Below are 12,016 nucleotides of genomic sequence, written 5' to 3' on the forward strand. Positions count from 1 at the left end.
ATAAGAGCTTGAGACTTTTGCATACATACATACAAACATACACAGACACACGTAGGCACTTATATGTGCACACACAAATACAAAATGAAACTATTCTCACAATATGTAGAAAAGTTAGAAAACAATAGAAAATAACACCTGAGTAAGACTAGAATTAAGTGATAATTTTTAATATAAGAAAGCCCTCAAATGCACTATCTTCAAAAAAGTTGAGAATATTACATAGGTAGGGACCAGAAATAGTAAGAGAGTCAAATAGTCATTATTAATGGGATCAGATCCATGGAGGAAGGAATCAGAGACCCCTGCAGGTACATCTGAAAATGTTCATATCCTGTGTCAAATGTAAGAACATCTTTGAAAATAGTACATAAACAGTCTGAGCAGTCAGTCTAGTGGATAAGATCATAAGAGAAGTTTAGAATTGCTAGTCTGTTTCTAGATTAAATAAACCAACAAAATATGGCAGAGCAATGTGATACAAGCTTGGAATTCTAGCACTCAGACTAAAACAGGAGTTTAGAGAGTGGAATTACATATCGATACCTTCCCTGGACGAGGTAGTATAATTTTGTCTCACAGCAGTTAAAAGAGGCTTTTGTGAAATTAATGTGATACATTTTGTTGTTGTTGTTGTTGTTTGCAAGACATAGACATTGTCCCTAAGCCTTTTTCTGCTCAAAGACAGTACAACTTGAGGCCCAGAGCTAATTTATGTTTTTAAGAATCTAACAAGTACTTTTCTGTCTGGGCTAGTTTCAAACAGAATTTGAAGATCTCATTACACAGAATAGGTTGAATTATAAGAGTGAGTCACTGCGACTTTTTTGATGTATTTTTTAATTTTAATTATGTTTTAAGATTTTTGTTTCACCATAGTGTATATCTTTCTACAAGTAAATTTAGACATATGTATATATTTCTGATGACAAATAATCTCTAAAAATGTATGTCACTCGAAACATAACATATAAATATATATATGCATATATATATATATATTATATATATATATATATATATCTGAAGACAGACTCCCTCTAAAATTTTTTTCTACTGTTTTTGACCTTTTTCATTTCAAAGATATACAGTCTATTTTTTGAAAATTTTCCTAGCATAAAATAATTAATATTTCAATAGAAAGTAGAGTTTATTACCTTCAAGGGAATTTTAGATATACACATGCTATTGTAATAATATTTACAGTATATTACTTGAAAAAGTTCTGTCCAAACTCTTAAATATTTTTGTGTAGTGAGGGGGGAAAAGGAAGTTAATTTATACTGGTTAGGAATTTGCAATGCTTCAAAAATCTATTCCATAATTTGTTATGAGCACATAGTCAAGCTACCTGATATGGTTTAGTTTTTTTTGTTTCTTTATTTGTTCAAAATTTTAATACGGATGTATGCACAGTGGTAACATTAAAATTATTAATTAAAAGAAAAATAATCGCAAAATCATAGACACGTCTCAGACTTCCAATGATTAGCACTATGATGCTAATAATAATTTTGTTGAAGATGATGATGATGACCACAGTGTAGCCTGATAATGACAATGTTGTGATTGAAAAGGAAAAAAAAACTTTAGACATCTTTCAAGGTAGATTTCCCACATTGAATACATAGTTATAAACAGTGTTGGATTACATACAAAAAGAATAACAAGAGGAGAGTTTCAATATCAATAAATAAAATCACATAAGCAGGTACAGACAGTAAAAAAACACTAACATTATTCCTGCAGTTTCTATAATTTGTACTCACTTTTCTTGGTGGTATTTTTTTCTAATAAATAAAATCGTTTATTTCCACATTTTGATGGACTAAGCTATAGTTTTCAACTAAGTGTGATTAGTTCAAATAACATTCTCATGTAGATAGTATTCAAACCAATGTTTCCAATGATATATTGAGTATGTTCTTCAGTACAGCTGTAAACACATGACCCAATTTAGATAATACCACTTACATATCTGTAGTTACCATAAAAGGACACAGGCCCTAGAGCCAGTAGTTAAAATTTATTTTTATTTCTGCATGAAACTATTTGTGAATTTATATCAACAAATTGAATTTGACTCTTTATTTATAAGCTAAGGTGGAAAATGTAAGGACTCTTCACTTATCTTTTTTCTTCCTCCAGAAGTCAACAAATATATTCTTCAATATTTCTGGTAGATTACCTCCATTTACAGATGAGAAATGTAAGGCCAACAGTCAATATAATGAGTAAATAATGATACTGGAATTTGTATCTGAGCTCTTCACTCTGTGTGCTTACAAGGAGAATAACTTGGTGATTGAGAGGACCAATATGAAAAGACTATGTGGAAAAATCATACTTTGTAAACAGTTGTTTTAGGACTAGGGGATCAGTGATGAGTATTTGAAACAGGCCGGTGTCAGGAGCATAAAAGGGAGTACATAGAAATTGTATTAGTGACAGAAACAGAAAATCTTGATCATTCATCTTATCTAATGGCAGGGAGTAGAAGGGTAAGAAGAAATCTAAAGTGCATCCACATCTCTGGCTAGCATTTGTGTTAGTTATATTCTTGGTGATAAGGACTACAAGTGGAAATGATAGATTTAGAGGAAAAAACTCTCAGAATTTTCTAAAGTTTATGTTAAACAGATGAAAAGATAGGTCTGTTTAAATATCATCAAAATATCCACGACCATGAATATGAAAAAATAATAAAATCAGGGGTATTATTAAAGGGAAGAGGAAAAGGAAAATTCTGACACATGTGTGAGCAATGTGAGCAACAGTGTAGACAAGATTAGAAGAAAGAGATAAATAAGGAACCAAAAAAGTAATAAACACAGATTTACAGAAGTAAAGGAAGGAAAGAATTTGCAGGAATGTATTGAAGGAAATATGCTATTTGGATTTGAAAAGTAAAGGACATAGACAAGTTCAAAAAGAACAGTGTTTTGGTGAAAGTCATATTGATAAAATTTTGAGATATGAATGTGAAGACATGAAATTCTGGATCCATGAATTCAACAGATCCTGTTGATTTTAAATGCAGGCAACAAATGCTTTTATCCTGACCTTAGAAGAATTATACAGATATAACTCTCATTAACTACTTAGAGGTATTCTGTGAATATTTTTGAAGACTTTGTTTTGCCAGGTGAATAAAGATTGAACTACAGCACAGGGAAGCCTAATTTGTGCTACAGTTCCAAGGAGTGACCCATGTATCCACACCAGTTTTGGATTTTATTGAAATGTCTTTAGATGTGTTTGGATATCTTATCAGCCTAATCATTATAAAGGTAGGACAATAGCACCAAGTATTAGGTTAACATACAGCTTTACTGATGTGACTGAAGACTCCTCGAATTGATTCTTCTTTACAATAAAAAATACCTCAATAGCCATTGACAAATCATAACTGCCATATACTCTATTTAAATCTAATTTTTGTTAGGAATATCTCTATGCTGTAATAACCCTGTCAATCAACCTGCCACAAATTCTTATACGTAGGAAGTGATCTTATAAACTTCAAGTTTTTATTGAATGGAAGAGTTCAGACATTACCCTCACCACTAGGATTAAATGCCTAAAAAGATTAGACATTTTGTGTTAATGCCTTTCTTTTATTTTTTCATACACATTGGCAAGTGGGGAAGGATTCTGATGTAACAATGATAAAATTTTGACTTGTATTAACGCAGCATCGAGGATCTAGTGTTAATTCAGATACTTACTAATTAGCTCCATATTTTGTAGATATTTATATTTCTCCTGGGATAATTAATGAGCTCCAACAAAATGCCCCTAAGGAGCCTTTCAATTCCAATATCACTGTTTGTCTCATAATGCTTTAAATTCTACATCCTCGAATGTGGGCATAGGGTTATACTGTGGAACTTTTCTCCTCAGAGCGTGAGTACTACCCTATTGCTTAACGTGGACAAAGTACCTTGATAAATAGACTGGGCGTGTGCAAACAAGAACTGGTAGTTGAACAATGTTCTTAGCAGTTTGTAAAGATGAAATGGAAATAGAGCAACCATGATCTCAAAAGGAATGTGCAAAGAAGACAAAGGCAAATAGTAGAATGTGCCAAGGAAATGCTGAAGTACAATTTCAAGTTATGTGCTCAGGTGTGAAGATGTGTTCAAAGTACTGCTCCAGAGAATGTAGTTGAATATCATGGGGGAAAAACTGTTTTAAACTATTCTGGGATAATTGTACAAGTAGAAGCCCCTAACTCTGTCTGTAATCAGTCACAACATCATCAAATTAGGGACTATTTTCCAAGTGCAACGTGAGAAAAAGAGGGCTCATCACAGTTAGTGTTCAGGTTGAAGTAATGGAAATCACATAATTTTTCTTATAAATCTTCATTTATTTTTGGAGCATTAAAGTAGGGAAAAGCCAAGTAAATATATTGCATGCTCCTAAATTAAATGCGATGTGTCATTGTTCTCTCTTTTAACTTGGAAGTTGTAGATTATATCTTTTCATACTCTAACTTAGGACAGTGATTTGCTCTCGGTTATTTCTTCTCTTCCCCTTCTTTTGTCCATCCGCTCACATAATTTTTATTTAAAGATACATACTTGAGCTTGCATTTCTAAATTCTTCAAAATTATCTGAATTTCTTCATACTTCTGGCAGCCTCTTGAATCTTTCTCAAGGGAATATTTTGTCACTACCATTTTTATCCAATATGATATCTTCCTGCCTAATTCAGTGCAAAATATACATTAGACTCATCCAGATATCTCAACACTTGTACCAACATAAAATACTATCTTACTTAGAAATTATGATTTTAGAGGCTGGGAAGGTGGCTCAGTGTTAGAGCGCTTGCCTTGCATGCTTGAGGCCCTGGGTTCGATTCATCAGCACCACATAAGCAAAAAGAAAAAAGCCGGAAGTGGTGCTGTGGCTCAAGTGGTAGAGCGCTAGCCTTGAGCTGAAGAGCTGAAGGACAGCACCCAGGCCCAGAGTTCAGGCCCCACGACCGGACCCTCCCCCCCAAAAAAAGAAATTATGATTTTAGTATATCTGGGGAGGTGGCGTCTGTCATTTTTGAATGACCCTAAGTGATACTTACATGAAATCATGTTTTATTTTTTTTTTTTAATTTTATTTTATTTTATTTGAGAACATACTGTACAGAGGGGTTACAATTACATGGGCAGGATAATGCATACATTTCTTACCAAGCATTGCATCCTCCTCCTTTGTTTACCCTTCACCTCCCTTCCCAGCCTCCCCCCTCCCTCCCACCCAATCATACCCCCCCTCCCCCCCCCCCACCGACATTGTAAAGCTGGTTTTGACATGACATTTTGTACTTCTCATTGTTGCAACAGGTCCACCTGAATCCTTAAACGACTTGTTTGTCCCCGTCTCCTCCACATGTTATACTGACATCAAATATAGTGAAAGCAGGGGTTACACTGTGGGGGAGGGACACACAAAGCAACAAAGAAATAATCTTATAAATGCATTAGAAACACATGCATGAAAGAAACAAAAACATTAAAATACATATTTGAGGTTTTGTTTTCCTAACATCACATTATCTGACTTTTTCCGCTTGACTCATACCTATACTAGTTATTGCAAATAAGGGAAACCATGGGACCTAGGTTTCTTTGGGCCTGGCTTACTTCACTTAATATAATTTTTTCCAAGCCTTTCCATTTCCTAACAAATGGGGCAATGTCATTCTTTCTGATGGAGGCATAGAATTCCATTGTGTATATATACCACATCTTCTTGATCCATTCATCTACTGAGGGGCATCTGGGTTGGTTCCATGTCTTAGCTATGGTAAATAATGCTGCAATAAACATAGTTGTGCTGGTAGCTTTAGTGTGGCCTTGTTTGTGATCATTTGGGTAAATGCCCAAAAGTGGGATTGCTGGGTCGTTGGGGAGCTCTATGTGGAGTCTTTTGAGGAACCTCCATACTGCTTTCCAAAGTGGTTGAACAAGTTTACATTCCCAGCAACAATGAAGTAAGGTTCCTTTCTGTCCACATCCCCTCCAGCATCTGTTGTTGTTAGAGTTCTTGATTTTTGCTGTTCTAACTGGAGTGAGGTGATATCTCAATGTTGTTTTGATTTGCATTTCTTTTATGGCTAGGGATGTTGAACATTTCTTCATGTGTCTATTGGCCATCCTTCTTTCTTCTTCAGAGAAGCTTCTCTTTAAGTCTTTCGCCCACTTACTTATTGGGCAGTTGTTTCTTTGAGGATTTGTTGTTGGGTGGTTTAATTTTTTGAGTTCCAAGTATATTTTAGATATGAGACCCTTGTCCGTTGTATGGCTAGTAAAGATCTTCTCCCAGTCCGTGGGCTTTCTATTGATCTTGCTAGCTATGTCATTTGCCCTGCAGAAGCTCTGCAACCTTATACAATCCCATTTGTCCAGTCTTTCTTTGATTTGTTGTGTTTCCGGGTCTCTATTCAGAAAATTTCGGCCTGAGCCAAGGAGACCCAGGGTTTCTCCTATTCCATCCTGTAATGTTTTCAGAGTGTCTGCTTTGAGTTCAAGGTCTTTGATCCATTTGGAGTTGATTCTGGTGCAGGGTGATATATAAGGATCTAGCTTTAGTTTTCTACATGTAGTTAACCAGTTTTGCCAGCACCATTTACTGAAGAGGCTGTCTGTCTTCCATTCTATTGTTTTAGCTCCCTTATCGAAGATTAGATGGCTATAGGTCTGTAGGTTCATTTCTGGGTTTTCAATTCTATTCCATTGGTCCTGAGGTCTGTTCTTATGCCAATACCAAGTTGTTTTGATTACTATGGCTTTATAGTAGAGTTTGAAATTTGGTATTGATATTCCTCCAGCAGTATTCTTTCCGTTGAGGAGCGTTTTTGCTATTCGGGGTCTTTTATTGTTCCATATGAATTTTTGGATTGCCTCTTCTATTTCCTTGAAGAATGAGGGTGGAATTTTGATAGGTATTGCGTTGAATTTGTAGATAGCCTTGGGCAGTATTGCCATTTTCACGATGTTAATCTTTCCAATCCAGGAGCATGGGAGGTTTTGCCATTTTTTAAGTTCTGTGTTGATTTCCTTTTTCAAGATTTTAAAGTTTTCATCATAGAGGTCCTTCACTTCTTTAGTTAAGTTAATTCCTAGGTATTTTATTTTTTGTGAGGCTATTACAAATGGAGTTGCTTTCCTAATTTCAGCCACACTTTTCTCATTGTTGGCATACAGAAAAGCCATTGATTTTGGGGGGTTAATTTTATAACCTGCTACTTTGCCAAAGTTTTGAATCAGCTTGAGTAATTTGGGAGTGGAGTCTATGGGATTCTTTAAATACAAGATCATGTCATCTGCAAAGAGGGAGAGTTTTATTTCTTCTTTCCCTATTTGGATCCCCTTTATGTCTGCATCTTGTCTTATTGCTGTAGCTAGGCATTCTAATACTAGATTGAAGAGAAGTGGAGAGAGTGGGCATCCTTGTCTTGTTCCTGAGTTAAGAGGAAATGGCTTTAGTTTTTCACCATTGCGTATAATGCTGGCTGTAGGTTTGTCATATACAGCCTTTATTGTATTGAGGAATGTTCCATGGATTCCTAATTTTTCCAAAACCTTCATCATAAAGGGGTGTTGGATCTTGTCAAATGCTTTTTCTGCGTCTATTGAGATAACCATGTGGTTCTTATTCTTGCTCCTGTTGATGTGATGAATAATATTAATTGATTTGCGTATATTGAACCAGCTTTGCATCCCTGAAATGAATCCTGTTTGATCGTGGTGTATGATTTTTTGGATGAATTGTTGAAGTCGATTGGCCAAAATTTTGTTGAGAAGTTTCGCATCAATGTTCATCAAAGAAATGGGTCTATAGTTCTCTTTCTTTGATGAGTCCCTACCTGGTTTTGGGATGAGGGTTATGATGGCTTCATAGAATGTGTTCGGTAGTGAGCTTTCTCTTTCAATTTCATTGAAGAGTTGGAGGAGAATTGGTGTGAGCTCTGCTTTGAAGGCCTTGTAAAATTCCGCTGTAAAACCATCTGGTCCTGGACTTTTCTTAGCTGGGAGGTCTCTTATTGCTGTTTCTATTTCAATGCTTGATATGGGCCTGTTAAGATAGTTTACCTCATCTTGGTTTAGTTTTGGCATGTCAATATTTGCTAGGAAGAGGTCCATTTCTGTCAAGTTCTCAAACTTATTAGCATAAAGTTTTGAGAAGTATTCCCTTATAATGTTCTGAATCTTGCTTGTTTCCGTGGTGATGTTTCCATTCTCATCTCTGAGTTTATTAATTTGGGTGTGTTCTCTTCTTTTTCTGATAAGATTTGCTAAGGGTCTGTCAATTTTGTTAAGTTTTTCGAAGAACCAACTCTTTGTTTTGTTGATTCTTTCTATAGTTTTTTTGGATTCTAATTCATTTAATTCTGATTTAATTTTGATTATTTCTTTCCGTCTACTGGATTGGGGTTTATCTTGCTGCTCTTTTTCAAGGAGGTTTAGATGTGTCATTAAATTGTTAGTTTCAGATCTCTCCAATTTGTTGATGTAGGAGCTCAGAGCTATAAACTTGCCTCTGAGTACTGCCTTTGCTGTGTCCCAGAGGAGCTGGTATTTTGTGTGTTCATTTTTGTTGAATAGCATGAACATTTGAATTTCCTTTCTAATCTCTTCCATGACCCACTCATGATTCAGCAGTGTGTTGTTCAGCCTCCATGTGATAGGACTTTCTTTGGTGGCTTTTGGTGTTGAGTTCTAACTTTATTCCCTTGTGGTCAGAGAGAATGCAAGGTATAACTTCAATGTTTCTGAATTTAGACAAGTTTGCTTTGTGGCCTAAAATGTGGTCTATTTTAGAAAACGTTCCATGTGCTGCTGAGAAAAACGTGTATTCTGATGCTGCTGGGTGAAATGTTCGGTAAATGTCTGTTAAGTCTAGTTGATCTATGCAGCTGTTTAGATCTGCGGTTTCTCTGTTGAGTTTTTGCCGAGTTGATCTATCTAGTGGGGAGAGTGGTGTGTTAAAATCCCCAACGATTAATGTCTTTGGATCTATATGGGATTTGAGGGAAAGTAGTGTTTCTTTGATAAATTTGGGTGCTCCATTGTTTGGCGAATAGATATTTAGAATTGTAATATCCTCCTGAAGGAGAGATCCTTTAATTAGTATGTAGCGACCTTCTTTATCTCTTTTCATGAATTTTAATTTGAAGTCTATTTTATCTGATATTAGGATTGCAACTCCCGCCTGTTTATGCGGTCCGTTTGCTTGGTAGATTTTGTTCCAGCCTTTAACATTGAAAATGTGTTTGTTTTTATGGGCAAGATGTGACTCCTGCAGGCAGCAGATAGAAGGGTCTTGTTTTTTAATCCAACTAGACAGTCTATGTTGCTTAATTGGAGAGTTCAGTCCGTTAACATTAAGAGATAGGACTGAGAGGTATTTGGGAGTTCCTGCCATGTTATCTACCTTCTTGGGGGCTGCGAAAACTGGGTTCTTCCTATGGTTCTTGGATTCTCAGTTTGGGTGCAGTTTCTTGGCCTTTATTGCGGTCTTGTTGGTTTTCTATGTGTAGGACATCTTTAAGAATCTTTTGTAGGGCTGGTTTGGTGGAGATGTATTGTTTCAATTTTTCTTTGCTATGGAAGGTTTTTATTTGGCCTTCAGTTATGAAGGAGAGTTTAGCTGGGTACAGTATTCTTGGTTGATAGTTGTTTGTTTTTAGGGCATGGCATACATCATTCCAGGCTCTTCTTGCTTTGATTGTCTCTGCTGAGAAATCTGAGGTGATTCTAATTGGTTTCCCTTTATAAGTGATTACCCTTTTCTCCCTGACAGCTTTAAGGATCTTTTCCTTGTTCTGAGTTGATCCTGTGTGGATTATAATGTGACGGTGGGATGTCCTATTCTGGTCTGGTCTATTTGGGGTTCTAAAGGCTTCTTGTATCTGGACAGGCCTATCTTTTTGCATGTTTGGGAAGTTCTCTGCTAGGATCCTGTTAAACAGATTTCCTAGACCATTAACTTCTGTTTCTAGGTGTTCCTCTACACCCATTATCCTTAGATTAGGCCTTCTGATGGTGTCTTCCAGGTGTTGGATAGATCTATCATATTTCTTGGACTTGTCTTGGATGGTTGTATGTTCTTTCTCTATAATATCTAGGCTGTCTTCAATCCCTGAGATTCGATCTTCTGCATGGTCTAACCTGCTGTCAAGACTCTCTACTTTGTTTTTTATCTCTTTTCCTTCTAGTTGGTCAGCTTTGATGGCTTCAAGTTCTTTGTTGAAGCTCTGTTTTAGGTCTTGTATGAATTTCTTTACTTCCTTAATTTGGTGTTCAGTGTTTGTCCTCAAATCACTTAGTTGATTGGTTATGGTTTCTTTGGGCTCCCATTCCTTCTGTTGGGTTCCATTCAGCATTCCCTTTGTGGTCTCCCTGACTTCCTTCAGCTCTGTGTTAATGGATTCCATGAATGCCTTTAGTGATCTTTGTGTGTTCTCTACCTGGTCTCTCAATTCCTGTATTACTCTTTGATTAGCTTCCTCCCGTTCGTGGGATTCCTGCAGATCTCTTTGAGTGTTCTCAGCCTGCTCACGCCATTCCTCCCTTTCTCTTTGAGTATTCTCAAGTTGTTCATGCAAATCCTGTATCAGTTTTTGAGTAGCTTCCTCACGCTTATGATATTCCTGTATAAACTTCTGGGATGCCTCCTCTCTCTCCCTATCACGCTCATACAGAGTCCTTTGTACGTTGTCAAACTTTTCATTTATCATGTTTGCCACCAGTGTTTGTAGAGCTGTTTGGGAACTCTCCTCTGGATTATTCATTATCTGTTCTAACCCCTGATTATCAGGATTGGGAATTGAGATACCCGAATTTGCCATTTTTCTTGTGTTTTTCCGGCTTACTCTGCCCATTTGAGATGAAGATAGCACCAGTTTTGTGCTAGAACACTATCTTAAGGCAACCATCAACCAAAGTTTGCATTTGTACAGTCAATAGTCTACAGATACAATCTAGTTCAACAGATACATCTATTCGACATCAAACAACTATATGTTAAAGAACTTCGAACCGCAGAGAAGAATTTGGAAAGCCAGAAATTATTAGGGTTAGGAAGAGATGTGGGTAAAAAATAGGAATAGATTGGTGTGGGGAGGCACAGGGAGAGTTAACTATGTCCTAATCACAATGCAGGAAATAGGTTGGGTAGGATGTAAGTAGAGAGAGAGGATGTGCAGGACAAGAGTTAAGTCACATAAAGATGAACAAAGAGGAAAAGATGGAAAGGATAGGAAAGTGAGAAGAAAAGATCAGAAGTTCAGTAGAGCTAGAAAAAAAAAACAAAAAGATAATTAAGAATGAAAGAAAAAGAGAAAGAAGACAAGAAAAGAAAAGAAAACACACATTCACGTATTCCTAAAATAAAAATTATAAGAGGAGAAAAAAAAAAAGTTAATGGAAAACAATTATTTTTTCAGAAGAGGCAAAAATTAAAGATTAATAAAAGTTTTAGAAAAGCAAAAAAAATTTTTATATATATATAAGGTGACAAAAAACGAAAAAAAACAAAACAAGAAAAAGAAAAAAAGAAAAGAAGAAGAAGAAGAAAAAAAAAGTTCTTTGATTTTTTTTTTTTGGGAGGGGTGGGAAGAGTCCTGTATCTCCCTTTTGTCTGTAACCAGAGTCTGGTTGGAGTCTCTGGTCAGCTTGAGGTCCTGTGGCTTGATTGGTTTCTTAAGTCAGTTTGTTGGAACAGGCAGGAAAATGCTCTGCTTTACCCGAGATTTTGAGATCCCCCTCCCAGGTTAGTTTACTGGGAGGGTGATCTGCTTTGAGAATCACAAAAGAGGGGGATGCAGTGATGAGGCTAGGTTCTGGGTAGAGTTGAGGCCTTTCAATGAACAGTAGTTTTTCCCTGGGGCTATTTTGTGAAAAAAAACTCACAGCACCCAGCCTGGAGCCATTCTCAGGGTTTCTGTTTTTCAATTGATTGTGGTGGCTGCTAGAGGGAGGGGCAGCCTCTGGCTCTGGCCACCCAG

The sequence above is a fragment of the Dipodomys spectabilis genome, unplaced genomic scaffold, assembly GCF_019054845.1.
Source record: "Dipodomys spectabilis isolate Male_0828 unplaced genomic scaffold, ASM1905484v1 ptg000389l, whole genome shotgun sequence".
Classification (NCBI taxonomy): Eukaryota; Metazoa; Chordata; class Mammalia; order Rodentia; family Heteromyidae; genus Dipodomys; species Dipodomys spectabilis.